The following is a 13,006-nucleotide window of genomic DNA, read 5'->3' as shown; positions in this document are numbered from 1 at the left end:
GGTGGCGTGGTAGTGCTGTGGTCTAAACCACTGAGCCTAGGGCTTGCTGATCAGAAGCTCAGCAGTTCGAATCACCGCGACGGGGTGAGCTCCCGTTGCTCGGTCCCTGGTCTTGCCAACCCAGCAGTTCGAAAGCACGTCAAAGTGCAAGTAGATAAATAGGTACCGCTCCAGCAGGAAGGTAAACAGCGTTTCCGTGTGCTGCTCTGGTTCGCCAGAAGCGGCTTAGTCATGCTGGCCACATGACCCAGAAACTGTACATCGGCTCCCTCGGCCGATAAAGCGAGATGAGCGCCGCAACCCCAGAATCGTCTGCGACTGGACCTGTCAGGGGTCCCTTTACCTTTATTGGGTTGGAGTTTTTATTTTTATGATGTATTTTGTGGTTTTATATCTTGATTTTATTCTGTGAACCGCCCTGAGACCCCCTTGGGTATAGGGCATTATATAAATTCAATAAGTAAATAAAATAAATATTATCCAACCAGGAAGTGAAGACGTTCCAAGGACACGTTTCCAGCTAAGCAAAAAACACTTGGGGTGCGGAGCAGAGCTGGTGAGAGGATGTAGCTAGGGAGAGGGTGTGGCTTGGGGACAGTTTCAGGGGCCAGGTTGAGGGGTCTGGAGGGCCACCCCTGAGGTTTCCCATCACTGCCATAGAGTGGCCATATGCAAAGGGAGGCAGGGATTACATGCCTTCAGGAGCTCTGTAGAAAGAAAGAATTCTGGCAAGTTCTGCTTGTGTTCATGTGGAGGTTAGAAAAACTGCAGCAGCCAGAAATTCCCTGTCCGTTACTTACTTTCTTACTTACTTACATGCCTTTTTTCCACAGTTCAAACCATACTCAAGGCTGCTTGCAAGATGAAATGAATGCATAACCAAAGTACAGTGGTACCTCGGTTCTTGAACTCAATCCACTCTGAAAGTCCGTTCGACTTCCAAATTGTTCAAAAACCAAGGCACGGCTTCTGATTGGCTGATTGGCCCCAGAAACAATGCCGACAGCTGAAACGGATGTTTGGCTTCCGAAAAACGTTTGCGAACTGGGACACTTCTGGGTTTGCGGCATCTGGGAACCGATTTGTTCATCAGCTAAGCCGTTTGGGAACCAAGGTACCACTGTAGTCATAAACAATATGTAATAAACGAAAATCTGCCCTTATTCTCTTATGGGGGACACAAGAGCCCTTATAGAGTCTTTTGCAGGTTCTCCATCGGTCGGAGAAAGTAACAGAGAATATTGAGAAGCAAAGCAGCTAGTAAGCCTGATCTTTATTGAACTGTTGCAACAGGGTGCCCCCTTCACACGCAGGAGAGAGGAGGAGGACCCCAAACCAAGGTGTGCCCACCCTTATATAGACATTTTAAATTGTCCGCTCTGGAGTCCAAAACCACCCCCAGAAACATCATACATACATCACAGAAGGGGTGTAGCTCAAGACCACCCCCCAGACACAACATACCTACACCACAGAAAGGGCGGTCTACAACAGAAATCTGAGTGTGTTTACCTCCTGCCTGGCAGGTTACCTGTTAATGCTCACTTGACTGGATACCCTGGGGAGCCTGGCCAGTCTTCTGTAATGATAAATACTTAGTTCCTGAGCCAGGTCACAGGCTCACCCTATTCATACACAGACATACCCTTAAGACAGGATTTGTGAATGAAAAGACAATGGGGAGGCTTTTCCATTTTCCTTCAACCTTGCAGAGAAAACATTTGGTCAGTTTGGGAGTCAATGGTTTCAGGGCTGTTTTCCTGTGCTGCTTCAGACATGTGGTTTATATATTTATGTACGTGTTTGCTTGGTACATTTATGAACATTTATTATATATAAGAGCTTATTTTTTTTATTTCTTTTTTTTTAAATCATATTTATTAGAGTTTCCAAAAAGTACAGAGAAAAAAGAAAAAGAAAGATAATACAATACACTTAAAGCCTTACTTTCATTGCCAACTTTCTGGGACTCCCCCATCCCCCTCCCAGCTGTATTCCCCTTTCATTAATTTGGTTCTACAAGCTCTCATTCCCAGTTTAAAAACTTAATTTGTTTAACCCAATATTCAATTTTAATTTAAACAATCCCTCATTATTAACAGAAAGAAAAAAAAAGAAAAGATTTTCCCCCAAGGTCCGCCCCAATTTCCTTCCACGAATTCCCTTTTTTAATAAACACGTCCAGTCAAAATAAAATGATATACAAAAAGTTATATAAAGATATAAAAGATATAAGATATAAAAAGATTCAAAAGATAGTTACACAGCCTTTGGATTCCAGATCTCTCCCCCCCTTCCCTGGTTTGAATTCCCCATATCCCTCAGTCTATCTATTGTCAGCCTGGAAATCTCAAGTCCATAGCCAGATTTTTCCCCAGTTCCACCTTGCCGGTTTTTTTTTTAAATTTATTTATTTTAGATATTTAACTTCAAACATCCAGTCTAAAAGAGGCCCCAAAGGGCTTTTAATTTCCTTGGTCTTTGACGCTCCCCCATTGTTCTTTCCATGTCGTAATCAGTCCTTTGTTCTTTTTTCTCACTTTCTCAGGTTTTTTGTCCTGTTCCGCTGTCAAAACGTTCTAATTCAGAAATTTGGTGCCTCTACAGAGGTTATTGTTGTTCAGGAACAAAAACTTACGTCCAGTCCCTTCCTTTCTTCAATAGAGAATTCTATTGTCTCCTTTAATATAAACACCTCTGTAGACGAAATACTGTTTCAGTTTTGCAGCTTTCCCAGGAGATAACAAGTCCTGTGCAATTCCAGGAGTATTTTTCCACTTACGACCATTCTTGTAATATCCCGAAACCCCTCTAGGGGGATTGTAGTAACTTTGTTTCCTCTGATCCAAAAGTCAAATTGTTGTTCCTTATTTTCAACAGTTTATATCCAAATTGTAACAAATTATAACAAAATTAACCAGCAAAGTCCTCATGACAAAGTCCTCTTTATATTCTCCAACTTTGACAGCTACTTTGACAGCTGTCAAAGTCTCCGTCTCTTTCTCCACCAGGCTCTTCCCGTAGCGCCCCGGTTCCCGGGGGGGGGGGGGTTACATTTTCCTTCTCACCCTCCGCTCTTCTCCTCCAGCACAGTTCTTGTAGTTTCCCATCGTGGAATTTATACGATTCTCTCTCGACCTTAGTTGCCCAGTCCTTGTTTTAGAATGTATACAATAGGGGGGGGGGACTGACTTCCTTTTTGGATCACCCCCGCTCGTACCGAATCCGAAAAAAAATTCTTTTTTTCTCCTTTTAAACCCGGTTTCCGAATTACTCACGGGTTGTTGTTGATAGTCCGAATTTCCAATAGAAGAAGTCAGCGCTCTCCGTCGAATGGCATGCGGCTTCGCTCGGCAGGGAAAGCAGAGGACTCACAGCACCACGCCACTCCCCGGCACCCGATCCGTAGCCTTTAAAAAGGCTACTTCACGAGTCGGGAGGGCGCTAACGGTGCCAGCCGAGTCACCCATGTCCACGGACTCCGTGTCCGTGGTTTTTAAGGGTCCCCGCGTCGCCGGCGCGGTAGGACCCAGCCCCTGCCGAGCAGACTCCCTCCGGAGCTCGGAGGGAGTCCGCCATTCAGCGATGGCGCCAACCCAGAAGTCCTTAATTATTTTTTTTTTTAAGACAGGCTTTGTGACAGGATTTGTGAAGGAAAAGACAATGGGGAGGCTTTTCCATTTTCCTTCAACCTTGCAGAGAAATCATTTGGTCAGTTTGGGAGTCAAAATGGTTTCAGGGCTGTTTTCCTGTGCTGCTTCAGACATGTGGTTTATATATTTATGTACGTGTTTGCTTGGTACATTTATGAACATTTATTATATATAAGAGCTTAATTTTTTTATTTCAAATAAATGAAACATTAAACAAAAATACAAAACCAAACTGAACAATTGCCACATATATCACAACAAAATCTAAAATAAAGATACAACAAACCACCTGCAGCAACAACCCTCACCCACCAACAACTCCCCCCTCCCCATTGTGTCACTTTGCTTTGTCATTAGTGTCTCCCGGGAAGGGAGTTTAAGAAAGCAAAGAAGGACGTGGCTGGCATATCTAGTCAGGGAATCTATTTCATAGAGTGACCAAGGTTGGATAAATTTGGGGAAAGCACTTTAAAACCTTTAAAAGTACTTAATTGTGCAATACCCTATGCAGCAGAATGTGAGAAAGCTGGGTTTATTATCGAACCTCTTCAAGAGTTATCAGTTAGTCATTAGCTGTGGCTGCATGAGCCAGTCGGACTGGTTTGATTGCATTCCCAAAGGATGATGAAGACAAGTAGCCTTTAAGGATCATTGGAGTTCATTTTTAAAGAAGACTTTCAACAGGACTGGACAACTTCTGGCCCACCAAGCCAACTGCAGCCCACCAGTTGTATTTTGTGGTGTGTTAGGTGTTTGGTACTCCCATTTTGTTGGTCCAAGGTAAAGGAATAGGTATATCATGAGAATTCCTGGATGCCAAGATCCAGGGTTGATGCAAGCACTCTTTAGTGAGAGAATTTCAGCAGAGATTTAAAATCACAAGAGATACAGAAAAGTAAAGTGTGGAAATATAAGCTGTTAGACGTTTAAACTATACCATTCAGTGGTCCTTCCAAAATTTCCCAGTCCCCCAGCATACAAAAAGACCGTGTTTGGTGAGTTAAAAATGGTTTACTTACAAAGGTCTCCAAAGGTCAGTTTCATGTGCGACAGAAAAGTTGCGCAGCAGTAAAACTTAGGTTAGTTACAAAGTGGTGAAAGTTCCTAAATTTCTGGTATAGCAACTCAAGAGTGGCTTGTGGTTGCCATATGGTCTGAGCTGGAGCAACCAGCTCAAATCTCTTTATATGTTCAGCTTCTCAGGTAGATCGAGGGTGAACAAAGGCTTGATTATTTAGTCCCTCCCAAGGTGAGGGGAAGTGGACATTTCTAAGCCTGACAGTACATTTCTAAGCCTGACAGTACAGTTTACTCTATGGTATTAACCCCTCCATGCATTGGTTAGAGTTAAGCATGTTGATTATATGAAGCTGTTTATCCAACACATTTAACTGCTGAGGAGGTAAGCGTGGAAGGAGATATTCCCTAAGATAGTCAGAACCCAGGGAGATGAGAGCTTTAAGACTGAAAGCAGTACTTGGCCTGGAAACACTGGTAACCAGTGCTTATTTTTCAGAATACAGAAGATACGGGTACAATATGCTGACTCTAACCTGCCAATAGGCGAGGATTTTGTGCTAGCAGGACTTTCCCAACAATTTTCAAAGGCATTCTTATGTTGAGCACAGAGCTGTGCTGCAACCTAGAAAATTTGTTTGTTTGTTTATATTATTACATGTAAAGCTCACCTGTACTCCAATTTGCTAGGCTGAGGGGCAGTTACTGGCTCACCATCACTGTGTCTCTCTCTCCCCCCATGTAACTTTTTGTTTGTTTGTACAAATCAGTTTCATTTGTTGAGACATTAGGAAGAATAGGGGGAAAGAGGTGGGGGGGGGGAAGATGATTGGGGGGGTCGGGTGGTGATGTTTCTATTTTATTTAATATATGTGGGGTTTTGTGTCAGCGTTGCTTGTGCAAGTTCTCTGCTGTTCACTTGTGTTCCTTTGGTGGTGAGAGAGGTTGGGGTTGGTCTAGGGTGTGGCTGTTCATTTGTGGTTGGCTGTGGTGGTCTTTGTTTTCATGTCTGAGTGGGGTGGGCGGGTGTTTTGGATCAGGTTAGGCATATTGATTTGTTTGCTGTTGGTGGCTTTTTGTCATTGTCTTGTTGGGGCTGTGTATGTGATAAAGGGGAGCCATACCAGGGTGAAGGCATCTTCTTCTATTTGTCCCAGTGTCAGTTTCAGTTTACAGTGGTACCTCGGGTTAAGTAATTAATTCGTTCCAGAGATCTGTTCTTAACCTGAAATTGTTCTTAACCTGAAGCACCACTTTAGCTAATGGGGCCTCCTCCTGCTGCTGCGCCGCCGGAGCACGATTTCTGTTCTCATCCTGAAGCAAAGTTCTTAACCTGAAGCACTATTTCTGGGTTAGCGGAGTCTGTAACCTGAAGCGTATGTAACCTGAAGCATATGTAACCCGAGGTACCACTGTATTGGTTACCGTATTTTTCGCCCTATACGGCGCACTGGCCCATAGGGCGCACCTCGTTTTTTTGGGGGGGGGAATATATATATATATATATATATATATATATATATATATATACACACACACACACACACATATATATATATATTCCCCCCCAGCCACGGGGCTGGGGAGGGGGAAGCTCAAGCTTCCCCCGACCCCAGCCCCCAGAACAGGCTCCTATCCGCAAGTCTATCCCGCGGGCTCGCAAGGCTTGTGGACATCTGCGTGAAGCACGGGGCGCCCTCCAGAGCGCACCCCGTGCTTCGGGCTGCAGGCTGCTATCCGCAAGCCTTGCGAGCCCGGTGGAAACTCCTGCCGGGCTCGCAAGGCTTGTGGACATCTGCGCAAAGCACGGGGCGCCCTCCAGAGCGCGCCCCGTGCTTCGGGCTGCAGGCTGCTATCCGCAAGCCTTGCGAGCCTGCGGGAACTCCCGCCAGGTTCGCAAGGCTTGCGGATAGCTTCCTGAAGCCTGGAGAGCGAGAGGGGTCGGTGCCTCTCCAGGCTTCAGCGAAAGCCTGCATTCGCCCCATAGGATGCACACACATTTCCCCTTCATTTTTGGAGGGGAAAAAGTGCGTCCTATAGGGCGAAGAATACAGTAATTTTTTTAGTAAGGCTGTTTCCCATACTATTTGGTACAGCATGAACAATGTTGGCCGAGTTTCTGTTTACCTGAAGCAGCTGTAGCTGGCACAGGTAGCCCAGGCTATAATAGGAGCAGTGTGGAACCCAGCAGTTGAAGCCATCAACCTGAATTTTACAGGTGAGTGTAACCCCCACCCATTACCAGTCATATCGCCTGCCAACGGGTCTACTGAGTAAAGTTCAATCCAGATAAATCAAAACTGATAGGAAAGCACTCATTAGACCAGTTGGCTGGGGATATGTCTAGTCTGGGTGGAGTCACACGCCCTTGTATGGTTCACCCATATCCAGTTCCAAGATTTCAGCTTGTTCTTGAGAAGATGCCAGCAAATTGCAATAATACTTCATAATAAATGACTACTATAAAGGGCATAGCCTTTGTTACTTTCCTTTTCCATTTATTTAAGGAACAGACATTTAGAGCCACCTAATGGAAATGACACAAGCTTATTTTTTTAAAATTGTGGACTCTGACCAAAGGTATCACATCATACTTCAATAAAAGCAAATATACAACTTCAAAGTAATGCCATTGTTGAGTCACAATGAACGGAAGTTCTGAATGGTGCCTGACGTACAGAGCCCTTTCTTCCATTGTTGAGTTTTACTGCTATGAGAAAAGTATTTAACCTTCTTGTGGCTAATTATCGCTGACTTAACACCTTTGAACTGCAGAGTTTTACAACTTTTGTTTTCATTCTCATGGCAACCCTGTGAGATAAGTCACTGGGAGAGGTCAATCCTAGGTGGAAATTTGAACTTGGAGCCTGCACCACATACTATACTGTACAGCCCATTGGTTCTGCACAATTGAATAAAGTCATCCAGTGTCTGTTAATTGTCATTTAGTTTGGTCTCCCGAGGTGACAATGTAGAAGTGTGAAACATATGATTAGCCAGTTCTTTAAGAATCATAGAATCATAGAGTTGGAAGAGACCACAAGGGCCATCGAGTCCAACCCCCTGCCAAGCAGGAAACACCATCAGAGCACTCCTGACATATGGTTGTCAAGCCTCTGCTTAAAGACCTCCAAAGTAGGAGACTCCACCACACTCCTTGGCAGCAAATTCCACTGTCAAACAGCTCTTACTGTCAGGAAGTTCTTCCTAATGTTTCTTGTTGTTTGGATTCATTGCTCCGTGTCCGCTTCTCTGGAGCAGCAGAAAACAACCTTTCTCCCTCCTCTATATGACATCCTTTTATATATTTGAACATGGCTATCATATCACCCCTTAACCTCCTCTTCTCTAGACTAAACATGCCCAGCTCCCTTAGCCGTTCCTCATAAGGCATCGTTTCCAGGCCTTTGACCATTTTGGTTGCCCTCCTCTGGACACGTTCCAGTTTGTCAGTATCCTTCTTGAACTGTGGTGCCCAGAACTGGACACAGTACTCCAGGTGAGGTCTGACCAGAGCAGAATACAGTGGCACTATTATTTCCCTTGATCTAGATGCTATACTCCTATTGATGCAGCCCAGAATTGCATTGGCTTTTTTAGCTGCCGCGTCACACTGTTGGCTCATGTCAAGTTTGTGGTCAACCAAGACTCCTAGATCCTTTTCACATGTACTGCTCTCAAGCCAGGTGTCACCCATCGTATATTTGTGCCTCTCATTTTTTTTGCCCAAGTGCAAGAATTCATTGTGATTGTGTAGTTCTTTCAAAACACCCTTATAGGGGGTGGCATACAGGGGATGAATAGCTCAGTTGGTAGAGCGTGAGACTTTTAATCTCAAGGTTGTGGGTTCGAGCCCCATGTCGGGCAAAAGGTTCCAGCATTGCAGGGGGTTGGACTAGATAACCCTTATGGGCCATTCCAACTAAACAATTCTATGATTCTAGGGAGGTCTGTATACAGTGGTACCTCAGATTAAGAACTTAATTCGTTCCGGAGGTCCGTTCTTAACCTGAAACTGTTCTTAACCTGAGGTACTACTTTAGCTAATGGGGCCTCCCGCTGCCGCCGCGCCGCCAGAGCACGATTTCTGTTCTCATCCTGAAGCAAAGTTCTTAACCCGAGGTAATATTTCTGGGTTAGTGGAGTCTGTAACCTGAAGCGTATGTAACCTGAAGTGTATGTAACCTGAGATACCACTGTATTTTATACAGCTTGCCTAATGCTTTTTCTCAGCTTTATGAGTGAAACTATGGGAAACTTTTTTAGCATGTTGTAACAGCACAATCCTGGGCATGTTTACTTGGAGCGAAGTTCTTCAGTGTTCAGTGGCACTTGTGTATCAGCTGTAATTAAATATTGGTAGCGCTATCAGAATCTAGGTAAAATGACTGGGATGTGATATATGATATGATATGATATGTGGGGCACAGCACCTGGGAATGTGTGTAGAAATGGCATAATATAAATATAATGGTCTGTTTTGTATATCTCTTGATATTTCCTGAAATGTATGTTTGCACAATTTTGCATCTCGCCTTACTGCTTACATGGAAGATGTCTCCTTGTTTCCCCTTAATCTTTCCATTATTGTTTTGAGAGATGACTCTTCGCAACACCTCTGAACAAAGCATTTGCTGTTCAGACACCAGGAAGTAAAGCTGCATACATGGTGTACCACTACAATTTGGTTTTGCTATAACAATAAAAGTTTCAGAAGTATGGAAATACCAAAGCTACGTCAACAATTGGCATGGGGTTGTCCTAAGAACACAAGAAGATGCCCTCTGTGGGTTAGACTAGGGTTTTTGGAAAGGAAAATTTAGAACTGCCCAGTGGTTATAATTCATGTGCAAAGTGTGTGATGATACAACACCTACGGATTTTCCTTGTGTGCATATACGGTGGTACCTTGGTTCCTGAACGGCTTAGTTGTCAAACAAATCGGCTCCCGAATGCCGCAGACCCAGAAGTAAGTGTTCTGGTTTGAGAATGTTTTTCAGAAGCTGAACGTCCGACGCAGCTTTCGCTTGAGTGCAGGAAGCTCCTGCATCCAATCGGAAGCCGTGCCTTGGTTTTCGAACTGTTTCGGGAGTCGAACGGACTCCTGGAACAGATTAAGTTTGAGAACCAAGGTACCACTGTACATGCTATCTTGCTTAGAGTTGCATTCCATGATCATTTAGAAGCCTACAAAGAGTGGGAGGAAATCCTCAAAAATGGGTCTGTGTGTCTCTGTGGGCTCTAGAACAAGCCTGACTTTCGGTGGGTAAGAAGTGCTTCCAGATTCAATATAAAGAGGGATCTTGAGAGAGTCGAGAACTCATAATCCCTTAATGCCTCTTTGAGATCAATACATGGTGGACTTTTGTTGCAGTGATAAGTCTAGAGCTCCATTTTTATTTTTGAAGCTCAAATTCAATAATTTTATGCTGTGGTGATACTTTCAGACATAAATGTTTCATGTAGCTTTGCCCCTGAAAGATTCCTCTTAAAAATGCCATGTTGGAGATTTCTGACAATGCCGTCCTTATCATGACATCTCAGGAAAAGGCGGTCCGTGTTCTACAGTACAATTATTTGCTTCATATTATAAATATTGGTGAATGCTCTGTGGAGAATAGCAGTGGAGTCTGTGGGGAGTGGCTCTGGCAGGGAGAAGGAAATATGGATTTGCTTGTTTAGGGTCTTCTTCCACATTGTTCCCAACAGCTTTTTTGCATCACTTAATACAATATTTGCATGGCTTGAATTATGGAACTGTCCAAGTGTTCTTTTTGAACTGCTCATAAATATGGCCGGCACATCACCATAGTTGCTGACATCACCATATGATTTCAGGCTTCCTCAGCCTGAAAGCGAGCTGAGCACCACAACCCCATAGTTGCCTTTGACTGGACGTAACCGTCCAGGGGTCCTTTACCTTTACCTTTTACACATAGATCTGTCACTGCTGTTGGAGATACAGTAGTTGGCTACAGGCCCCACTGGACAATGAAAACCTTGCAATAGTTAGCTCAGTTAATTCTGAAAGACAAGTTAGGAATATTTTTAAATATATAAGCGAAATACTTGCAGGTATAGTGACTACCTTTGAAAAACGGACAGCTGTATTTTCTGCATTTTATTCAGAGTAAGCCCCAATCAAATACAGTGGTACCTCAGGTTAAGTACTTACCGTATTTTTCGCCCCATAAGACGCACTTTTTCCCCTCCAAAAATGAAGGGGAAATGTGCCTGCGTCTTATGGGGCGAATGCAGGCTTTCGCTGAAGCCTGGAGAGCGAGGGGGGTCGGTGCGCACCGACCCCTCTCGCTCTCCAGGCTTCAGGAAGCTCTGCGCAACCCTCGGGAGACCGGCTCCGAGGGTTGCGCAGAGCTGCCTGCGGTCCTGGGACCAGCGCAGCTCTGCCCGGCCACCGGGAGCCGGGGGAGAAGCTCCGCCCCGCTCCCGGTGGCCGTGCAGAGCTGCCTGCGGTCCTGGGACCAGCGCAGCTCTGCGCAGCCATCCGGAGCGGGGCGCTAAGCTCCACCCCGCTCCTGGTGGCCGTGCAGAGCTGCCTGCGGTCCTGGGACCAGCGCAGCTCTGCCCGGCCACCGGGAGCCGGGGGAGAAGCTCGGCCCCGCTCCCGGTGGCCGTGCAGAGCTGCCTGCGGTCCTGGGACCAGCGCAGCTCTGCGCCACCATCCCGAGCGGGGCGCTAAGTCCCGCCCCGCTCTGGATGGCGGCACAGAGCTGCCTGCCGTCCGGGACTGCAGGCAGGTCTACGCCGCCATCCCGAGCGGGGCGCTAAGTCCCGCCCCGCTCGGGATGGCGGCACAGAGCTGCCTGCCGTCTCGGGACTGCAGGCAGGTCTGCGCCGCCATCCGGAGCGGGGCGCCAAGTCCCGCCCCGCTCGGGATGGCGGCACAGAGCTGCCTGCCCTCCCGGGACTGGTGCACTTCTCCCCATCGCCAGCCCCACAAGCTCGGGGGACAGCGGGGAGGCAGAGCGTGCCTTCCCACTGTTCCCCGACCTGGTTCTTCCAGCCCCGCACCTGGGGGGGGGGGAAATAAATTTTTTTTTCTTTATTTCCCCCCCAAAAAACTAGGTGCGTCTTATGGGCCGGAGCGTCTTATGGGGCGCAAAATACGGTAATTCGTTCCGGAGGTCCGTTCTTAACCTGAAACTGTTCTTAACCTGAAGCACCACTTTAGCTAATGGGGCCTCCTGCTGCTGCCGCACCGCCGGAGCACGATTTCTGTTCTCATCCTGAAGCAAAGTTCTTAACCCAAGGTACTGTTTCTGGGTTAGCGGAGTCTGTAACCTGAAGCGTATGTAACCTGAAGCGTATGTAACTTGAGGTACCACTGTACACTAGGGCTTCCTTCCTTCCCGTTATGCCTGCTTAATTTTACATGTGGAACTCCATAAATTTGAGGCACTGGAAAGAAATGCTGGAAGGCTCTTTCCACCTTAGTTGAACTGAACTTTGCAAAGCCCCCTCTCAACGAAGAGAGAAAAATGAGGTGCTGGAACACAAACTTGTGGATCGAGGGCCCGACCCCGCGATGTGAAATAAATACACAAGGACACGTGTTATAAGGTTAATGGGCATGGAAAAGCCACAACTTTATTGATTACAGCAGTGAAAAGGTATTGACTTAGGCTTTGGATGACTATAGGTGGTGGGTTTATTCAACAGTAGGTGGAGCCTGTTGATGCTCATCCAACTATAGGCTCACCCCCTGATGTCACCGAGGGTCGTGCCATGGCCTCCCGCCAAGCAGGCATCGGACGGAATACACGACCGCCAGATTCCTTTAACGGAATAACCCACGGTAGATAGCATAGGCGATGGCCACACCTAGCCCTTGACACAGCACGACACATGAATCCAGTGCCTAACCTACCCACCAATACCACAAAAGTTGTGACGATTGCTACGAGGTAGGCGAAAAAACCAAAAAGGCCTAATGCCCAAATGGAAAAATTCCTACCAGGCCCCCCAGACAACCAGGGCGACCAACCTAAGGTCCATAGCAAGGCCAAAAACCTATACCCTGAGCTAAATGGGAGTGGAGGGTGGGTGACTCGCTGAGGGACAACGACGAATGAGAAGGAGGCGGAGCTGGCGCCACAGCATTAAGCTGTTACACACGCCCCCCGGAGGCACCTAGTTGGCTGCCTCCGGTGGGCGTGGGTGCCAGCCAGGTAGGGGGGAGGGGGCTAATGCCCCCTACCAGGGGCGGAGCTCGGTCTCCCGCCCACAACCACTCCCCTCTCTTCCAGGGAGGAGAGTCTCTGCCACCGGGACTTTTAAACTAGCAGCCTGAAAGATGGCAGGTTAAGGTTTGAGCC

General features: G+C 46.5%; 1 protein-coding gene across 1 annotated transcript in view; it reads left to right on the top strand.

Annotated features, from left to right (window-relative positions):
- PLA2G4A (phospholipase A2 group IVA) overlaps window positions 1-13,006 on the top strand; it is a 90,363-nt gene that overhangs the window by 24,066 nt on the left and 53,291 nt on the right. The gene's annotated exons all lie outside the window — the stretch shown is intronic.

This window comes from Podarcis bocagei, assembly GCF_964188305.1.
Source record: "Podarcis bocagei genome assembly, chromosome: 5".
NCBI classification, from domain to species: domain Eukaryota; kingdom Metazoa; phylum Chordata; class Lepidosauria; order Squamata; family Lacertidae; genus Podarcis; species Podarcis bocagei.
This window is presented reverse-complemented; position numbering and strand designations above follow the sequence as displayed.